The sequence below is a fragment of the Oryx dammah genome, unplaced genomic scaffold (assembly GCF_014754425.2).
Source record: "Oryx dammah isolate SB20612 unplaced genomic scaffold, SCBI_Odam_1.1 HiC_scaffold_29, whole genome shotgun sequence".
Classification (NCBI taxonomy): domain Eukaryota; kingdom Metazoa; phylum Chordata; class Mammalia; order Artiodactyla; family Bovidae; genus Oryx; species Oryx dammah.
In genome coordinates this window covers 106438942-106461278 of record NW_024070213.1, presented here as the reverse complement: position 1 = coordinate 106461278, position 22337 = coordinate 106438942, and the positions used below count along the sequence as shown (strand labels likewise).

The 22337-nt window shown below is 40.0% G+C and overlaps 1 protein-coding gene and 1 non-coding gene across 2 annotated transcripts in view; one reads left to right on the top strand and one right to left on the bottom strand.

Annotated features, from left to right (window-relative positions):
• The window catches only part of LIN7A (lin-7 homolog A, crumbs cell polarity complex component), a 155381-nt gene that overhangs the window by 120401 nt on the left and 12643 nt on the right, over window positions 1–22337 (bottom strand). The window lies entirely within an intron of this gene.
• TRNAC-ACA lies at window positions 18272–18343 on the top strand. Its single transcript has one exon. It is a non-coding gene; the product is annotated as a tRNA-Cys (tRNA).

Below are 22337 nucleotides of genomic sequence, written 5' to 3'. Positions count from 1 at the left end.
TGAAGATGGAGCTGGGTCATTTAAGACATATCATCACAAATTTCATAAAGATTTATTGAGTATTATGGCAAACAACATGAATTATCTACCCCAAAGTCATCCAAACCCTCATGTTCCTTGCCTTCTTCTACTACAAAAGCTGGAAAGCAAACACACTTCTCTTTCCAGACTCTTCTGTCATTTGGCCAAGTTGTAATAAGTGGTCAAGTCACTGGGTCTGGCTTCCAGGAAGGCTTCTTAAAGGGATAAAAAGCTGGCTTATGCGTCAGCATTTTGTTCTTTGCACCCTTACTCTTTCCCCATCACTTGCCAGGCTCAAACCTGCTGAGATGTGAACTGGCTATTTTGTGATTATGAAAAGAGTATCATGTGCTGAGGAAGGTGGGGTTTGAAGAAGGATGGGACCAAGCCCTTGCTGTCATCACCAAGCTGTGCACTGCCCTTGAGCTGTGCAACCCCATGATTCTTGTCTATGAGACAAATACACGCTTACCTATTTGGTTCTCTGTGACTTGCAGCCAAATACAAACTAATACCAGATGAAATGACTTTAAAGGCATTATTCTAGCAGGAATAAGGTTGATGTTATTGAGAAACTGTGGTCAAACATGGATGGTGGTCCTTTGATTAAGATAGTCATGGAGGGGCTTCCCTGGAGGCCCAGTGGTTAAGAATCTGCCTTGCACTGCAGATTGGGTTTCAATTGCAATCAATGGGTTTGATTCCTGGTCTGGAAACTAAGATCCCACATGCTGCAGAGCAACCAAGCCCACCTGCCACAGCTACAGACACTGCATGCCCCAACCAAGACCTGACACAGCCAAATAAATATATTTTTTTAAAAGATGGTCATGGAAAGCCTCATGAGAAGGTGACACCAGACTGAGACCTGAATAGTGCCAAGGAGCCAGCCATAGGAAAATCCAAAGAGGGAATATTCAGACAAGAAGAGCAAGTAAAGGCCCTAAACTGAAGGGAACAAGCCTACCTATTAGAATAGATAAAACCAGAGTCAGTGGAGCACTATGTGAGAGAGGGAGGAAGCAACAGCCACAGTGGTATGCTGGTAAAGGATTAACCACCAGTTCTCTAAAACACAAAACAGAAACAGTTCTTATCTGTAGCACGTTCTGATTTCTGTTCATGGGGTTCTCATTCAAAAAATGTAGATCATGGTACCCAGACACATCACTTCATGGAAAATAGACAGGGAAGCAATGGAAACAGTGAGAGACTTTATTTTTCTGGGCTCCAAAATCACTGCAGATGCTGACTGAAGCCATGAAATTAAAAGACACTTGCTCCTTGGAAGAAAAGCCATGACAACCTAGGCAGCATATTAAAAAGCAGAGACATTACTTTGCCAACAAAGGTCCATATAGTCAAAGCTATGGCTTTTCTAGTAGTCATGTACAGATGTGAGAGTTGGACCATAAAAAAGGCTAAGCGCTGAAGAATTGATGCTTTTGAACTGTGGTGTTGCAAAAGACTCTTGAGAGAGTCCAAGGGACTGCAAGGAGATCCAACCAGTCCATCCTAAAGGAGATCAGTCCTGGGTGTTCATTGGAAGGACTGATGTTGAAGCTGAAAATCCAATACTTTAGCCACCTGATGCTAAGAGCTGACTCATTGGAAAAGACCCTGATGCTGGGAAAGACTGAAGCAGGAGGAGAAGGGGATAACAGAGGATGAGATGGTTGGATGGCATCACCGATTCAATGGGCATGAATTTGAGCAAGCTCTGAGAGATGGTGAAGGACAGAGAAGACTGGTGTGCTGCAGTCCATGGGATCACATGACTGAGGGACTTTCCAACAACAACTGATCTCTGTAGTGCAAATACTCCTACCATGACCAATTTCAAACTACTGACATGATATCATTGGCTTAAAGAATTCTTGACTACTTAACAATCAGCTCTCACAAGGCAGAAAGTATCAATTCCAACATACCACTGTATAGGAAACAGAGGTTAGACTTTATGAAAAGATCTTATAAGAAGATTTTATTTTCATGTAATTACCAAAAGAAGTCATTGAAGAATTTTTGGCAGAAGAATGATATAATTTGATTCACGTTTCACAAATATCATTATGATTACTGTTTGAAATTAGTTATAGCAGATCAATGGTATACAAAGAAAACCAGTTAGAAAGAAGGCTATAACTGTGGCGTTGGCAAGAAATGGTGAAAGCTTAGATTAAATGGGGACAGCAAGCCATGGACAGCACAGGTAGGGAGAATAATCAGTACCCCAAGGGGATGTACATCTGTATGATGAGGTCTCAAAAAAGTGTCTCTTCAGCAGAAAAGGAGTTATTAGTGAATACAGTCATACATGTTAGCCTGCTTCATCAATAATTGTGTCTGCTGCTTTACCCATAAGCAAATGGTGTCAACAAACTTCACAAGTAACAAGAGTAACAAGGTAGAAGAAAAGTATCAGAACCCTGAAGACAAAATTATTTTAAATAGATGTTAATAACAGGGTGGCATTTTCTCTCCTGCTTAGCCTCTTCTTATCCATATAAGATCTCTCCATTCAGGGTCAATTAGCGATTATATAAAATGCTTTATCACTGCACCAAGCGGTTGGAGAATATGGATATAAACCCAAAAGTCAGAGACCTGAGAACTATAAAATGTGGTAATACTGATCAATATGGCTATTATGAAGTCTGAAAGAGAATATAATTATGATGAGATTTTCATAGAGAGTACTTGGCACGTAAGCTATATATATGAGATCTATACTTCTAACCCTTTCTTTCTATGAGTCCTCACTTCCTGTACTATTTAGTGGAAATGTTTGAAGAGGAAATGTTAAATTATAGGAATGAAACCATGCTACTCAAATTTCCTTTGAAAAGGTGAGTAGATGTCCTCTTTTTAAAGACATAGCCATATCTGACCAACAGAGTGTAAGTAGGATGGCTTTAAATAACTAAATTTAGCCTTACATTAGTATTTCATGTACAGTGTTACAGAAGTCATTATTAAGTCTACATTTTAAATAGGGTACATGAAATACTGATTACTAGCTTTAGGAAGTATCCAAAAATTGGATCAAAGAACATCCAGTTTAAAAATCTAATGCTGCACAACAGAGCATGTGTACCAACGAATTAATATATGTGGATAATAATGCTTTGCACTTGCATTGCTCTGATATGGAAAGCAACTCTGCCAATTTACAAGTTATAAATGAGACATGACAACCAGTGTGTCCTTCTCATCTGACACTCATCTCTGTTTGGATCTACCCACAACTTGCCATGTTTTTTAAATGCAGGCAATCTGGTAAACCTTAGGATGAACTAGCTCAATTTAAATGTGATCAAATTAAAAACCTTACTTAGTATGCTGTTAAAAAATAATCCCACTTTATATTTATTATCAAAAGCTGAATGAATTCTCTTCCCAGGATTTGGGACGACATTGAAGTGTCACCACAAAGAAGTCTGACAATGCTACAATCTTAAAATCATGAATTTATACAGTGAAAAACCCTGGTCCAGACTCTGCTCAGAGTGTTTGCCAAACCTACTGCAATCAGAGGAACACTTTATATAACAAAATGAAAAGCTGTAGTTACTAAGCGATTCTCTGAAGTAGCAGGTACCTGTTTCATTTGAAAGTGACTACTTACTCAATAAACAAATCTTTAGGTATACAAAGCTTAAGATAGAGCTTTCTTTGTCAAACAATCCCTGTTACATGGTCTGAATGAACAACATGTTGCCGGTTTTTCCAGGAACTATATTCAACGTTTTCTTTTTCTTTTCTTCCTTTTTTAAAAAAATTCATCTAACTTTCCCAGGCAGCTAAAATTGAAGCTTAATTTGCCTATCATTACCTGAAACCTCAGGAAATTAAAAGTTTCAACTTCCTTTTCTGTTTGAGCTTTATCTCTACTATATGTGATGTCTTTGCCTTTTTTCTATTTTTCACCTCACTTTTCTTTTTAATCTTGCCTCCACGTCTTTACATAATGAAAGCCAACTATAACCTTACTTCTAATGATGGTGAAATTAGCTCATCTCATTTTTTCTTCTTTCCAGCCTTCTTGGCAGCTACACAAATGAACATCTGATTTGGCTGTATTGGGGAAATAATATATGAGGACTTAGACCTGGCCAAAATGTAATCTATTCTTTCATGGCTAAAAGAAGTGGGACAATCTACAGCCCTGTTTCACACTAAATACTAGAACACCGGGGTCCTACTAATTTCTGTATGCTCTGTTGTATCCACTACGGAATCATGATAATTGTAGGCACTTAAAAACTGGTTGCTGAATAAGACTAACTGTGAAGAATTAGATGTTGTTGTGAGATAAGTAGTATATATTATATACTTTTAATATTATATAAGTATTTGTCCTCACTAGTTAACAATGATATTATATCAGGCCTGATTTGACAAGTTTTAGATTTTTTTTTTACAAAATATGAATTCGGAGAAAATTAGGATTTAAGGGAGTAGACTCCATCTTTTTATAAAGATCAAATTTAACCTTTTACAAATGGGAGGAGTAAGAACCATGGGGATGACTTGGAAAGTATATCAGAGTTTATTTTAGAACTTGTGAAAATTTTTAGAGAAGCCTTATTTTTAACTCTCTGGGAGGTATTTTAGAATACTTTGTCAAATCTACATTGTGTATACAGACAAATGGTTTCTGAAATTTCTTAGAAAATGAATATAATGGGTGTTTCTTCATTATCCAGGTAAGTACTGGGAGTATAGTTTCAGGAATACAAGTAGCACACACAGATTAGCAAGATGACACCTCAACAGTGCATCACAGCTAACCAGCCTGTCCACCCACTATCCCTTATTTATATTTCATCTAAGACCTCAACTGACTTTAGATGCAGTTGGATGAAAGAACAAAAACACTTTTCAAAAAGCTTTAAATTTAACTCTATGTATTTTACTTTTCCTAACTCTGTTTCTCAATAAAAAGTTAAATCATGATTGCCCAACATCTTAAAATACTGTATATTGTCACGCTGCTTATTTAACTTACATGTAAGGTACATCATGAGAAATGCTGGGCTGTATGAATCACAAGCTGGAATCAAAACTGCCAGGAGAAATATCAATACTCTCAGATACGTAGATAACACCATCCTAACGGCGGAAAATGAAGAGGAACGATAGAGCCTCTGGGTGAAGGTGAAAGAAGAGTGAAAAAGCTGCTTTATTGAAACATGTATACTATCATGTAAGAAACGAAGTGCCAGTCTATGTTCGATGCAGGATACAGGATGCTTGGGGCTGATGCATGGGGATGATCCAGAGAGATGATATGGGGTGGGAGGTGGGAGGGGGATTCAGGATTGGGAGCTCGTATACACCCGTGGTGGATTCATGTCAATGTATGGCAAAACCAATACAGTATTGTAAAGTAAAATAAAGTAAAAATAAAATTTAAAAAAAAAGAAAAAGAAAAAGCTGCCTTAAAACTCAACATTCAAAAAGCTAAGATCGTGGCATTCAGTCACATTACTTCATGGCAAACAGATGGGGAAACAATGGAAACAGTGACAGACTTTGCTTTCTTGGGCTCCAAAATCACTGCAGATGGTGACCGCAGCCATGAAATTAAAAGATGCTTGCTCCCTGGAAGAACTAGACAGCATATTAAAAAGCAGACACATTACTTTGCCAACAAAGGTCTGTATAGTCAAAGCTATGGTTTTTCCAGTGGTCATGTACAGGTGTGAGAGTTGCACCATAAAGAAGGCTGAGCACCAAAGAACTGATGCTTTCAAACAGTGGTGCTGAAGAAGGCTCCTCAGAGTCCCTTAGGCAGCAAGGAGATTAAACCAGTCAATCCTAAAGGAAATCAGTTTTCAGTATTCATTGGAAGGACTGATGCCAAAGTTCTAATACCCTGGCCACCTGATACAAACAGCCAACTTATTGGAAAAGACCCGCTGCTGAGAAAGATTAAGGGCAGGAGGAGAAGGGGGCAACAGAGGATGAGATGGTTGGATGGCATCACCGACTCAATGGACATGAGTTTGAGCAAACTCCAGGAGATAGTGAAGGAGAGGGAAGCCTGATGTGCTATAGTCCATGGGGCTGCAAAGAGCTGGACAGGACTGAGGAACTGAATAGCCAATCTTAAAATACTAGACACAAAAAAGATATGGATCCTTAGGCTCTATGAGTTTTAGTATATCTCCAGCTTAGTACATCAAAAATTAGCAAGCTTTTACATTGGTAGTGATTTCACCTGAAGTAATTGGCAATGAAGGAGACAGGAGTAGTAACTCCCTTCAGTCGTATCCAACTCTCTGTGACCCTATGGATTGCAGCCTGCCAGGCTCCTCTGTCCATGGGATTCTCCAGGAAAGAATACTGGAGTGGATTGCCATGCCCTTCTCCAGGGGATCATCCTAAACCAGGGATCGAACCTGTGTCTCTCATATCTCCAGCACTGGGAGGCAGGTTCTTTACCACTAGCACTACCTGAGAAGCCTGATTCCCGTTTTACTAGTACATTCCAATTCCCTTTTTTATAGAGCTCAGGAAGTTGGAAGGGAAAAATTTTATCAGGGAATGGCTGGAGAGATACCCAATCAACCTGGGTGTTTTCAAAGAGCTCATTATAAAGAAATCTAATAAATTTAACTTTTCATGTCCTCAAATATCTCCTAAACTAGAGAACAGATGCATGTTTTTATCTAAACTGACACTCTGATATATTATTCTGCTATCAAGCTACTTAATAATATGTTTCCTCTGTTACAGTATCACTACTATATCATACTGACACTCGCTTTTTTAGATACTTTGAAAATTGTATGGTGAGGTTAGTGTGGTGCTATCTTCGTCTTTAAAAGATGATTAGAAGACAAAGTGAAGCTTGGTGTTTGCAGCAATTGCTACGGTGAATGAATAGTTATTGAGAACGTGATTACTATCAGGCTGTACAAAAGACTTAAAATTCCAACTAAAAATGATGAAATAATGAGTTCCTCCTCATTATGTTAGACTCCCTGGGGCTGCTTTGTCAGACTTTTCATAGATGTTTCTTTTCTAAAACAGATATTGGGAACAGAGGAGGAGGAAAAATAATTGTTGAGTAACTTATTGTATTTGCATAGCAAACTAATAGTAACTAATAAAAAGTGCTATTTGGTCATGAGTATAGTCAAGGCTATGGTTTTTCCAGTGGTCATGTATGGATGTGAGAGTTGTACTATGAAGAAAGCCGAGTGCCAAAGAATTGATGCTTTCGAACTGTGGTGTTGGAGAAGACTCTTGAGAGTCTGAACCGAACTGAACCACATGGTTGCTTTTGAAGTCTGTGGATCCATTTTCGTTTTATAAATAAGTTATTTGTATCATTTTCAAAGATTCTATATGTGAGTGATAACATGTGGTATTTGTCTTAGTCTGACTTCACTAAGTATGATAATTTCTATGTCCATCCATGTTGCTGCAAATGGCATCATCTCTTTCTTTTTATGGCTAATATTCCATTTTACAGATGCACTTCCAGTGAATATTCAGTGTTGATTTCCTTCAGGATGGACCGGTGTGACTCTCTGTTGCTGAAGCTCCAATACTTTGGAACAACCTAATGTTGGGAAAGATTGAAGGCAAAAGGAAAAGAGGGCCGAAGAGGATGAGATAGTTAGATAACATCACTGACTCAATTGACATGAATCTGAGCAAACTCTGGGAGATGGTGAGGGACAGGGAAGCTTGGCATGCTGCAGTCCGTGGGGTCACAGAGAGTCAGACCTAACTTAGTGACTGAAAGACAAAAACAATAATATATATACTCCAGCTTCCTTATTCATTCCTCTGTGGAAGGATATTTCATTTGCTTCAGAGTCTCAACTGTTATAAATTGTGCTGCAGTGAACACTGAGGTGGGTGCATGTACCTTTTCACATTAATGGTTTTCACTGGGTATATATGCACAGGAGTGGGATTGCTGGATAATGTGGTAATACTTTTTTCAGTTTTTTAAGGAACTTGCACACTATTCTCCGTAGTGGTTGTACCAGTTTATATTCCCGCTGACAGTGTAGGAAAATTCCCTTTTCTCCACACCCTTCCCAGTGTGTATTGTCTGTAGACATTTTGATGACAGCCCCTCTGATCAGTGTGAGGAAATAGCTCATTCTAGTTGTGGTTTACATTTCACTAAGTGACGCTGAGCACCATTCATGTGCTTTTTAACATTCTGTATGCCAAGAGAAAGGAGGGAAGACCACTAGACCATTCAGGTATGACCTAAATCAAATTCCTTATGATTAGACAATGGTGTGAGAAATAGATGTAAGGGACTAGATCTGATAGATAGAGTGCCTGATGAACTATGAACGAAGGTTCATGACATTGTACAGCAGACAGGGATCAAGACCATCCCCATGGAAAAGAAATGCAAAAAAGCAAAATGGCTGTTTGGGGAGGCCTTACAAATAGCTGTGAAAAGAAGAGAGTGAAAGGCAAAGGAGAAAAGGAAAGATACACCCATTTGAACCCAGAGTTCCAAAGAATAGCAAGGAGAGATAAGAAAGCCTTCCTCAGCCATCAGTGCAAAGAAATAGAGGAAAACAATAGAATGGGAAAGACCAGAGATCTCTCTAAGAAAATTAGGATATCAAAGGACAATTTCATGCAAAGATGGGCTCAATAAAGGACAGAAATGGTAGGGACCTGACAGAAGTAGAAGGTATTAAGAAGCAGTGGCAAGAACACACAGAAGAACTGTATGAAAAAGATCTTCATGACCCAGATAATCACGATGGTGTGATCACTCACCTAGAGCCAGACATCTTGGAATGTGAAGTCAAGTGGGCCTTAGGAAGCATCACTATGAACAAAGCTAGTGGAAGTGATGGAATCCCAGTTGAGCTACTTAAAATCCTAAAACATGATGCTGTGAAAGTGCTGCTCTCAATATGCCAGCAAATTTGGAAACCTCAGCAGTGGTCATAGGACTGGAAAAGGTCAGCTTTCATTCCAATCCCAAAGAAAGGCAATGGCAAAGAATGCTCAAACTACTGCACAATTGCACTCATTTCACACACTAGCAAAGTAATGCTCAAAATTCTCCAAGCCAGGCTTCAACAGTATGTGAACTGTGAAGTTCCAGATGTTCAAGCTGGTTTGGGAAAAGGCAGAGGAACCAGAGATCAAATTGCCAACATCTGCTGGATCATGGAAAAAGCAAGAGAGTTCCAGAAAATCATCTATTTCTGCTTTATTGCCTATGCCAAAGCCTTTGACTGTGTGGGTCACAATAAACTGTGGAAAATTCTGAAAGAGATGGGAATTCCAGACCAGCTGACCTGCCTCTTGAGAAACCTGTATGCAGATCAAGAAGCAATAGTTAGAACTGGACATGGAACAACAGACTGGTTCCAAATAGAAAAAGGAGTACGTCAAGGCTGTATATTGTCACCCTGCTTATTTAACTTATATGCAGAGTACATCATGAGAAACGCTGGGCTGGATGAAGCACAAGCTGGCATCAAGATTGCCAGGAGAAATGTCAATAACCTCTGTTATGCAGATGACACCACCCTTATGGCAGAAAGTGAAGAGGAACTCAAAAGCCTCTTAATGAAAGTGAAAGAGGAGAGTGACAAAGTTGGCTTAAGCTCAACGTTCAGAAAACTAAGATCATGGCATTCAGTCCCATCACTTCACAGGAAATAGATGGAGAAACAGTGGAAACAGTGACTGACTTTACTTTTCTGGGTTCCAAAATCACTACAGATGGTGATTTCAGTCTTGAAATTAAAAGACACTTACTGCTTGGAAGGAAAGTTATGGCCAATCTAGATAGCATATTGAAGAGCAGAGACATTACTTTGCCAACAAAGGTCCGTCTAGTCAAGGCTATGGTTTTTTCAGTGGTCATGTATGGATGTGAGAGTTGGACTGTGAAGAAAGCTGAGCGCCGAAGAATTGATGCTTTTGAACTGTGGTGTTGGAGAAGACTCTTGAGAGTCTCTTGGACTGCAAGAAGATCCAACCAGTCCATTCTAAAGGAGATCGGTCCTGGGTGTTCATTGGAAGGACTGATGTTGAAGCTGAAACTCCAATACTTTGGCCACCTGATGTGAAGAGCTGACTCATTTGAAAAGACCCTGATGCTGGAAAGATTGAGGGCAGGAGAAGGGGACGACAGAGGATGAAATGATTGGATGGCATCACTGACTCAATGGACATGGGTTTGGGTGGACTCTGGGAGTTTTTGATGGACAGGGAGGCCTGGTGTGCTGTGGTTCATGGGGCTGCAAAGAGTCGGACATGACTGAGCGACTGAATTGAACTGAACAATACCTTTTAATTGAAAATTTCTTTAACAGTACCTTTCTTGACAGTACCAACAACTTAAAATTTATTATCATTGTCTACTATCATTCATGCATTTTACATTCAGTTTAGGAAATCTTGGATTAACCCAAGCTCTCAAGCATTTTCTTCTATATTTTATTTTAAAAGAGCATAATAATTTTAGCTCTTACATTTAGATTTATGGTGCATTTTTGAGTTGAGTTTTGAGTGTGAGTTTTGACTATGATACGAAGCATCAGGTTTGATTTTTTTGCATAGAGTATCAAATTCTTATAGTACCACTTATTAAAAGGACTAGCTTTTCTCCACTGAGTTTCCCCAGCACAACTATTGAATATCAATTGGCTGTACACTTGTGGGCCTATTTCTGACCTCTAGCCTATCAATACTTACACTAACATCATCTTGGTTACTATATCTTTATAGCAAGTTATGATATGAAATAGCAACATAAACCTTCGAACTTTGTTCTTGGTTTTCAATTTTTCTATTCTAGCCTGTCTGTATTTGCATATAGATCTTACAATTAAATTATCAATTAAAAAATCACTAACATTTTAACTGGGATTGTGTTACAACTGTGTAACAATTTGGAGAAAAATGACATCTTTACAGTGTTGAGTCCCTAACCACATGAGCATCGTATACCATTCTATTTAAATCTTTATGTTCTCTGAGCAACATTTTGTATGTTTTGGAATCCAGTTCTTACACAAATTGTGTTAAATTTGACTCTAAGTATTTCATGATTTTGACGCTATCATAAATATTTTCTGAATTTTAGTTTTCAATTGCTCACTGCTGTTATATAGAAATACAATTGATATTTTCCTGGTAACCTTACATCTTCTCACCTACTAAAGTCATCGATTCATTTTAGCGAGCTTCCTTGGTGGCACTAGTGGTAAAGAACCTGCCTACCGATGCAGGAGACATGAGACATGGGTTTGATCAATCCCTGGGTCAGGAAGATCCCTGGAAGAGGACAAGGCAACCCACTCCAGTCTTCCTGCCTGGAGAATCCCATGGACAGAAGGGCCTGGTGGGCTGTACAGTCAGTCCCTAGAGTCACAGGGTCAGACTCCACTGAAGTGACTTAGCATGCACACATGTAGGATTTTTTACACAATCATTTGTCTAATATCTAATGAAGACTAATCACTCCAGTGTCTTCTGGCACCATGTTCTATTTTGAGCTCTTATTATAGGCTCACTCTCTTATTTGCCATGGTCCATCTTGCCATAAAACCTTGTTTTTCTCTTTGAAACTCTCTTTCCTATACTATTTACCAACTGAGTAATCACTCAGTAATTCATGCTTCAGATCTCAGGTCAAATATAACTTCCTCAGGGAAGCTTTCTCTAGGATAATTCTCCATGTTATCCCTTTCATTCAATTATTTTTCATTAATCCAGCCAACAAATATTAAGTACCTACTATTAAATGCCTACTCTGTGCCATGGTTCTTTCATAGTCCATCTGTGTTTCCTAGTACTTATCATTATTACAATTTTATGTTTATCTCCAGGATTATTTGACCACTACTTCTCTCCTGTAGACTGTAAGCTTCAGGAAAACAAGAACCGTGATTGTTTCTGTTCTTCTTTGCTGTCCATGCCCAGCTGAAGGCCGTTAACAAGGCAGGTACTCATTAAATACTTACTGAATAAACAAATGAGCCAAAAGAAAATACATGTCCAGAGATGGAGGAAACATTTTGGAGTAGGGGTGACTTATATAATGTTATTCAACACACTGCACAAAAGCACTGTTCCACTGACTCTGTAACCATAATTTAACTGCTGTATGCATGAAAATGTATCAGAAACATTTTCAACTGTAAATCTAGGGAAGTTCTAGGAGATGGCATTTGGAGGTCGGGGTGCAAACTCTAAGCATGAGGAGTTAAGTTTAAAATTCACAAATGAAACATTTAATTGGATAAAAACAGATGCTGCAACTTCATATTAGATTAAAATAATATTTTGTCAGATGAAAAAAATTTAATCCCATAGACCATTGCTAAGTCATTTCAGTCGTGTCTGACTCTGTGCAACCCCACAGACGGCAGCCCATCAGGCTTCCCCATCCCTGGGATTCTCCAGGCAAGAGCACTGGAATGGGTTGCCATTTCCTTCTCCATAGATCATTAGACCATTAGATCCCCTTAAAATTATACCTATACCTTTTCTAGTTCATGAGTCATTAGGATCTAATTGACCTCAAAACAAACAGGCAAATGCAATAAACTTGAAATGACTTGCTCAACAAGGTCTTGAATTTATAGGAAATAGCTGGGTTTTGTTCTATTTCAGAGAAAATTAAATAAAATAAGCTTAGCTTTGTTTTATCTTTTGAATAATATCCCAATACTTCTGAGTATGAATTCACATGTTTTAATGCAAAACAAGCTACTCTTACATTAAAAAGTTTAATTTGAAAGGCATTATTTTTCAAGTGTCATTAACATGAGCCACACCTGCCATAATTTACTGAGTAGTTTTATCTTTAATTATACATACACTGAATACCTTAATTCAGGTGCAAAAACATCATCACATTCTAATAATGCTTTAAACAAATTTACTTTCATGACATTTATCAAGGATATCTTTAATGGGAAAGGAAAAAGATAAACATGTCTCTCTTAGGAATCCTTTTCTCCTACATGCATCTCAATGTCAACACTTATTACTGCATATAAATGAAGCAAAAGAAAGAGGAAATTGCGTAGGCTTATTAAGCTTGGATAGAGGTACGTTACTATTTTTATCTGACATTTCAATAACAGAATGCCAGTTTAAATGCCACAGAAGTCTGAAAGCAGTGGCTGAGAAAAACATATTGTTTACCTGAAAATCATTGTGTATTTAAAGGCATTATGTTCTTCTTATATATGGGATTAGATGATGTACTTAACATCAGACTGTCATAATCCAGGAACATTTTAAACTAAATTAGATATGAAATCAGTAAGCTATTTTTATCATGAACCATAGATTTCCTTTAAAAATACATTCTACAGGAAAAAAAAAAACATATATATATATACACACACACACACACACACACACACAGTTGAACAGTTCTTAAAAGTTACTCAAGCCAGTGTCCTGAGACGTGCAAAAAGAAATCCTTTGAGTTGAACCACTATCATACCAGGCAATAAACTGTAAAATTCAAATAAGCATTTTAGGAATTCCAAAATATGAATAAGTGTTATTTCATTTCAAGAAAAAAAATATGGGGGTTTTGGTGGAAAAAATCAGAACTTATTGTTTTTATTTGCAATTAAAATGTCAAATGTAAGCATTCACAGGGCACAGAGTGAGTTGAAGAAAACACAGGTGCCTAATTCGCAAACTACAAAAAAAAAAAAAGTATAAAGATGACCATCTGGGGAGAGCTGGCTGACTTAATTTTCCTATGAGCTTACCGTCTGCTCCATATTTTTCTTCCAAACTCCACATTCTGACCTTGAAAATGCATCTGCATGTTCTGCTCTGTGTACCTCCTTCTGAACATAAATGCAGCGAGATGCAATTATGCAGAGGATATTAATACAACAGAAGACATACTGTGTCGCATTTTATTTAATCTTAATTTTCTGAGTTTTTAAAGGTTTTATTTCTGATACTTTTTCAGCCTTTCACAACCATTCTATAAATTGTAAGTACCAACAGCATAGTTCTAGAGAATAAGTGTTTCTTTGAGAGCAGAGGTTCACAAGGAGGCAAACCAAAAGGCAGACCTGTGAGAATGTCAAGGAAAGGAGTCAGAAACCTAGGATAGTACTCCTTATATGGACGTAATGGACAGATGACAAAGCTGAAAAAGAGGAATTTCCAGCTTATCACAATATACCGACTACCCAAGTATGCAGGGGATTTTAACTGACATCCTTCAGGAGTTCTGAAAGAAGCATCACACTTTACTGACATGGGGAATTAATACGCTAAGAATAAAAACAGATTTTACATAGGTTACCTTTCTATATCTCAGTCTAAATACTGAAAATGATGCTTACTTTCCAGTACTTGCAGCCACGTTTTTTCTAAAACTAGTCTTCTGCTGTACCCCACATTATTTTTCTGAAAAAAAAAAAGAAAGAAAGAAAACCTGCAGCTATACTTCTTCAGTATCCCTAATTCATGCTCTAATCATTTCAAGATTATCCTCGTGCACTGTATGCTACATGGTATCTGCACTCCTAAAACTTGTTTCCAGCCTTGAATCAAGCCGTCCAGGTTAAAGCCCTAATTTCATTGTTGATTTACAATATTATATCCATTTCAAGTGTGCTGCATAGTGTGTTGCTACGCTTTTTCATTACAATCATGAAACTATTTCAGACAATAAAAGTATTCTTGGGGGAGAGGAACCCTAATTTACTCTTGGTTGTCTTCCAGCATCTTAAAGTTCACTAGGTGCTAAGCTAAGCTCATCAAAGCTGTGGACCCACATTGTCCCTTTGACTTTTTCCTCTCCCATTTTCACCACCTATTAGTCAATAAAGCATGCCTATCATTCTCTCTTCCTTCTTTTCCATTCTCAAAACTCCTTGTCAACTTCATGTAAGTTCATTCAGATTACAACGGTAATATGATGATAGTCCAAAATTGTCAAACTGTTTCAAAGAACAACAGGGTTTCTGGAATAGAGTTCCATGATCTGCATATTCCATACAACTTGTAGATTCACAAAGTATCTTAAAGGCTACACATTAAAGACACATCTTTCAAGTTTGTTTAGCCTGATGTTTGGGAAACCCAATATTTCCTAATTCATTTTACCATGCAAAGTTTTTCAAAGAGCATCCAATAAAATCTTCCAGTTATGTTTGTAAAACATTCACCTTCCCCATATATTAAATCTTGCAGCCAATTTTCAAACCAATAATATACAGCTCAGATGATTTCACTTCCCTGCTCAAAAGTTTAAAAAATTTTTTTTAAATTTTCCTTGCTCTAGATTACCCATCAAACAAAGCTAAGCGCCTCTCACTGCAACCTACATGTTTAATCTTATCTTTCATGACTTCACTCATCTCTGTAGTTCACCGTATGTCAAGCCTAGGATCTATTGTACTATAACTGCTTATCTTCAAACCAAATAAATGTGTTTCATCAAATAAATGTGTACCATCATTTAGCAATGAATCAACCTTTCACACACAACTCTGATACTATGAACATCTCTTTAAAGACTTAATGGTTTCTCTACTATGCTAAAGAAAAATGTATTTCCTTTCTTGTCTCCATGATTTGAAAAACTATACTCTAGATAAAGTTACCTGCACTGAATATTTTTAGCAAATTAATTTGTCATTATTGCACTGTTTTCCTAAAATAAAGGTGGTATGTGGTGTTTAGCATTAACTAAGCCAGATGGGAAATTGGTAAGTAGATGTGGAATGATCACATTATCTGTGATCACTTCATTTCTTAACCAGTGTCAAAATACATATTCTTATCCAATTTAAAAAAAGTAACATCTTCTGAAAATACTTCTAAACCTTACAATTTTACAATTTTAACAGAAATGGTACTTATTGTTCAAGAAATAATTAGTTGTATATTTGCTTTTGGTCGGGCATCGGTACCAGGCAAAAAGCAGTCAATAAGATATACGTAGTTGTTATCAGTGTGGTTCTTACTATTCTTACAGACACAGGAGATCCAGGTATGCTGAGTATTTTATCTCCTCTTAGCTACTACTATACTATTTCTCTTAAAGCAAAAGTTATCCAAAAAAGTTGTCCATACTGTCACTAATATCTCTCTTCTTATTCTCTCTTGAGCCAATACCAATGAAGCTTTTACCACTATTTCAACCAAGTGTCAGGACCATCAGTGACCTTCACACTGCTAACCACAATGGTCAATTCTCAGACAATGTCTTACTTCACCTGTTATCAATACCATTTCACATAGATAAATCTTTCCATCTTCTCAAAAGATTTCATTTTCTTGGCTTCTGATCACATCTCTCTAGCTTTCCTCCCTGGCTGGTGCTTTCACATCTTCTCAACCTTTAAGTGTTTTAATTACCCAGAGCTGAGTCATCAAACATCACATCTTTGCATCCTCTGTATGGCTTTCAGTTCAGTTGCTCAGTTGTGTCCAACTCTCTGTGACCCCATGGACTGCAGCACACCAGGCTTCCCTGTCCATCACCAACTCCTGAAGCTCACTCAAACTCATGTCCACTGAGTCGGTGATGCCATCCAACCATCTCATCCTCTGTTGGCCCCTTCTCCTCCCGCCTTCAATCTTTCACAGCATCAAGGTCTTTTCAAATGCGCCAGTTCTTCACGTCAGGCGGCCAAAGTATTGGAGTTTCAGCTTCAACATCAGTCCTTCCAATGAATATTCAGGACTGACTTCCTTTAGGATGGACTGGTTGGATCTCCTTGCAGTCCAAGGGACTCTCAAGTCTTCTCCAACACCACAGCTCAAAAGCATCAATTCTTTGGTGCTCAGCTTTCTTTATATAAAGTTCAACTCTCACATCCATACCTGACCACTGGAAAAACCATAGCCTTGACTAGCGGTCCCCAGACAGCTTTAAATACCATCTGCTGCTGCTGCTGCTGCTAAGTCGCTTCAGTCGTGTCCGACTCTGTGCGACCCCATGGACAGTAGCCCACCAGGCTCCCCCGTCCCTGGGATTCTCAAGGCAAAATACCATTTATATGTTGATAATTCCCATATTTGTATCTCCATCCTGGCCTCTTCTCTTGAGCTCCAGAGTTTTATATACATCTGCCAATTCAAACTAAAAACCCTACCGCCTGTAGCTTTATCATCTTAAGAATAAAAGTCAAAGTCCTCAAAACAGCAGGCGTCAGGCCCCGCGGGGCGGAGGGCCCGTGGGCTCCCTCAGGCCCCGCGGGGCGGAGGGCCCGTGGCCTCCCTGCAGCGCTGGCTCCGGGGCTCGTCCACACCACAGTCTAACCTGAGGGGGCCGGACGGCCCTCAGCGGCCGCAGTCACCCCGCATGGCGGCGGGTTACCTACAGCACCTGCGTGCTGACCGGGCGGCCTGGGACCCTGCCCCGACCGCGCTGGCAGCTCTGAAAACTGCTGCGTGCAGACCTTCTGCCGCGGGGGCTGGGCTGGGCTGGGCCAACCAAACTGTCCCTCAAACAGATGGGCGCCACCAGGCTAGGCCCGGGGCCCCAGGCCGATGCGAAGGCCCTCTGGTCTGTGCGCGGGCCCACCGGCCGGGAGGCTAGGCCTGCCGGCGCCGAGCATCCCGGCTCCCAGCCTCGGGCCGCACTTCCGGGAGCGGCCTGGCGCCGCCTCGTGGCTGCTCCGGAGGCTGCAGCTGGCTTTCCGAGGACTCCCCACGCAGAAGCCACAACCTGCGCCTTCCCCCTCCGCCCTGCCCGTCTCAGACCTAAGTGTGACAACTAAAACGACACCACTTGTGCGCGCGCGAGCTCGTGCTCAGTCGTGTCCGACTCTTTGCGACGCCATGGGCTGTGACCCGCCAGCCCTGGAGTGGGTTGCCATTTCCTCCTCCAGGGCATCTTTCCCGCACCAAGATGGAACCCAGGTCTCTTGCATTACAAGCAGATTCTTTACCATCTGAGTCACCAGGGAAGCCCCCCCCCCCCCCGCCGCCCCCCCCCAAAAAAAAAACCTGGAGACCCAAAAGTCTCTTTATCTTCATCGCCTTCTACCCTTCCCGTTGTTGACTCTGCCCCAGGCATACCAGGCCTCAGTGCTTTTCCTAAAATACTTTCAGAACATTATTCATTCAAGGCCTTTACCCTTGCCGTTTCCCCTGGGCTACTTTTCTCCATTTATCCTCAGGGAAAACTCCTAATGTACTAATATCTAATGCAGGAGGACTTCGCCGGATCTACCCCTACTTTCCTTGCCCTATGTTTCTTCAGATGACTTAAAATTATAGAAAGTATTGAGCTTCCCTGGTGGCTCAGATGGTAAAGCGTCTGTCTACAATGCAGGAGACCCAGGTTCGATCCCTGGGTTGGGAAGATCTCCTGGAGAAGGAAACGGCGACCCACTCCAGTACTCTTGCCTGGAGAATCCCACAGACGGAGGAGCCTGGTAAGCTACAGTCCATGGGGTCGCAAAGAGTCAGACACGACTGAGCGACTTCACTATTCACTATGTACTCACTTGTTTGTCTTGTTCGCCCTCCACCCTCACCTCACTAGAATATATGCTTCACAAGAGTTGAAATTATGTCTGTGTTCACTGCTGTATCCCCAGGACCTAGAACAGGAGTTAAGGCTTAGTAGGCACTCAAGAAATACTGGAGTGAGTATCTGAGTGAATTTACAAAAGAAGGGCTCCCCAGATACCTCAAATGTAAAGAATCCTCCTGCCAATGCAGGCGATTCAATAGACGCAGGTTCAATTCCTGGGTCGGAAAGATCCCCTGGAGGAGGAAATGGCAACCCACTCCAGTATTCTTGCCTGGAAAAGCCCATGGACAGAGGAGCCTGAAAGGCTACAGCCCATGGGGCCACAAGGAGTCAGACACAACTGAGCGACTGAACACACACACACAAAAGGGCCATAAACTGCTAAGGAAGCATACAACAGAGGGAACCAAACGAGTCTTAGAGAACAAGAAAAGACTCTTTGCGGAATCTGAAACCCAAATGCTAAAAAGGCAAGTAGGAATTTGCCAAGAAAAGGGAGGAAGAAAAAGGGAAAGTTTCTCCCCACAAAGAGAATAGTGCTAAGGCTCTGAGTTTGTTTATTCAACAAACATTCATTAAACACCTGCAATGTGCCAGGCTGTGTTCTAGGCATTTGGGACACACATAGGAAAAAAGGAAAGGTCACCCACAAATTATTTTTTGGCATATGGTCAGTTCGTAAAATTAAGAACATATTAAGATATATTTAAAATGTTGGAAAATGATAAGCCACCAAAGAGTTTAATGCAAAGAGTGACATGATCACTTTCACATTTCAGAAAATCAAAACTAAACATAAAGCTTACCCCCAGTTCCTGGCTGTTTTGATACTTAACTAACAATAGCTTCCATTCAGGTTCCACAGTCATTTCTAATATAAGCCTATAGTATGAGATAAAGCAAAACAGGGCTAATTTTCCTATATGTAAATTGTTTAAATGGTCTCATAAATGGAAGTGCTCAAGTTTTTCAAAACTTTAATATAATTTAATGTCATTTTATTTTTTAAAAGTCTTCTTTCTTAGCATACTTACTATTTTTCAGTGTTCTCTCCTTGTAAGTTCTATTTTTTAGCGTGCACTTTAAAATCATTATAAATATGTTTACGGCCTCTTGCTGATTTCTTCTACATTTCTCATTCTTCTCTATGAATTTCTGTTCCTTCTGCACAAAACACAGAACTCACTCACCCCCTAACTTGTCAGCACTGACTCACTCCTACTTTGTCCTCCTCATTTGTTTCTAATGTTTATTTGTGAACTCCCATTTGGCAGGGATTATTTCTTCTATGAGAAACCAGTGTGACTGGATGTTTCTTAAGAGTGCTTTCATTTTACTTCCTCTAGTCTGTCCTAGGCTTAGATTCATTTTATCTAAGTTCCTTGAGAGAAAGTGTTCTGAACTAACTCAGTGGTATATATTCAGACTCCAAGCTAAGTAATACAGTTTAGGATACGGGTATAGTGAAAATTTAACATATTCCCTCCAGTACCTGCTTTGCCCCTAGCCATGGGGCTTATTTCTCAGTCTGTGACCACTTGGCATCCACTTCATCTCCCTCTGTCCTCATCCGCCAAGATGTCAGCTTGATATCACTGCCTTTCCAGCCTTCGCTTCCCCTTTCATTCCTGGCACCTGGAGATTACGCTTTCTCACTTGCAATCCAAACTATAGAGAGTTTTTTAATTGTTAGATTTTTATCTGGCACATCTTGATGTTTGTAATGGGAGAGGTTCTGTGTTAGCTCAGTCTGCCATACTACAGATTCACTCAAATTAGTCTCTAAATAGAACTTTAATTTGAAATGTGAGCAACAACATAAAGACAGTCTGCCTAACCAAATAGTTGCTCAGATGAGCAAATAAATACCAAATATTAACCAGGCTGCAAAAATGCTTTCAAAGTCTGTCTCCCCAACTGGGAATACACTTTCTTACTCAATTAGGTTAGTGTGAATTACAGCTCACATAAGGATGAGTTAACTTTGCACAACAGTAATAGTAAAAGGTATAGAAACCCATCCAAGCAGAGAGGGAAGGTGAGCCAGGCTCACAACAGCACGGCAGGAGAGACACTAGGTGCCATACAAGTGGGGAAAGACAATTAGCTAAAATGTTTAGCTGACTGAGGAAAGTCCAAACATGAGCTAACATGACAGTATAAAACCTGTGGGAGTGGCAAATAATTCCAGACCTTCTTTTTTTCAAGATTTTTTTTTTAATGTGGGGCATTTTTCAAGTCTTTATTGAATTTGTTACAATAATATTTCTATTTTATGTTTTGGTTTTTTGGCTGTGAGGCATGTGGGATCTTAGGTCCCTGACCAGGGATCAAACTGGCAACCCCCGCTTTGGAAGGCAAAATCTCAACCATGGGACCACCAGGGAAGTCTCTCACATGCTTTTTTCACAAACTTTTACTATGAGCTGATGAGAAAGAATGGATCACAGTTAAGAGTAAAAGTAAAAACCCATGACAGCTAGGAGACAGATAAAACACTTCTACCCCAAGGTGGGGGCTTCCCAGGTGGCTCAGTGATAAAGAATCCTCCTGCCAATGCAGGATATCCGGGTTCGATCCCTGGGTCGGGAGGATCCCCTGAAGGAGGAAATGGTGACCCACTCCAGTATTCTTGCCTGGGAAATCCCATGGACAGAGGAGCCTGGCAGGCTATAGTTCATGGGGTCTCAAGGAGTTGGACACAGCTGAGCACGCACACATGCACCCACCCCAGGGTGGAGTGAGAAGGAGGCAGAAGAGTGCTAACTCTGCGGTCTAATCCCGGTATTATTAGCAGTCCTCTACCACTGAAGAAGGGACAGGGAACTCTCCCACCAAGACCCTCCAAGGATGAGGGAAAGGTTTAGTCTGGTAGACCAGGGAGAGACAGGATCACTGAGAAAGCCCATTCCTGAAACTCAGGAACAGGGTCTTCCTGAGACCAAGGCCGGGCTGGGACAACAGAGAAGCTCCTTTGTCCCCCACCCTCCCACCACCAGGCTAGCAAGTACCAAGAATCAAGCAACAGTAGTCTACCTCTGGGGGACTGGAGAGAGCAAAGAGCAAGAGGCCACTATATTTTTACAAAAACTTCATTTTCCAGAGAACATTTGCTGTACCCAGAAAAGAGAAGGAAATAAATCCTGTATTTTCAGGTGAAAAGGGGCTTAAAAATTAACAATTTTGGCCTAAAGGAGTAATTTTCAGTTAGCTCACAGGAGGTTTGCTTAGGTGCTAGATAAATACGGCATAGCTTGGGCCACTGAAACACATGTTAAAACCCCAAGGCATTTAGTTTAATGATCATGGGAAAGCATAGTGTGTTTATACCCTTCAGGATATTTAGAGCCAATCTTGAAGGAAGAAAAAGAAGTCACAATTTTTCTTTTTGTGCCTGAAAAGTCAGGTTGTGCTGGACTTGTTCCACTTAAAGGAAAAGATTGTAAGGAAAGGGACCTGGGGCCCTGTTATCACTTTTTCAGCTCCCTCTGTGAGCCTGTCAACACTCCAAGTCTGTGAAGAAGTTTCACCTGTGCAGGACAGATCACTGAAAGAAAATCCGAATGTCACAGTCATTATCTCTTGGTTCATCGGCACAGCATGGAAAGAAGGACCAGAATGTGGCTAGTACTTTCTTATAATTTCATTGGCATTCTCATCTTTTGTACTAAGAAAGTAGTAAACATGATTAATAGTAAGCACAACTGTGTATGAAACACTTGCTCTTTTCAAATAATTACGCTAGACTTTTGAAATATATCACAATTAGTCTTTACCAACATTAGTATATGTCCCTTCTGTAAGCTTTGACTTTCCCTTC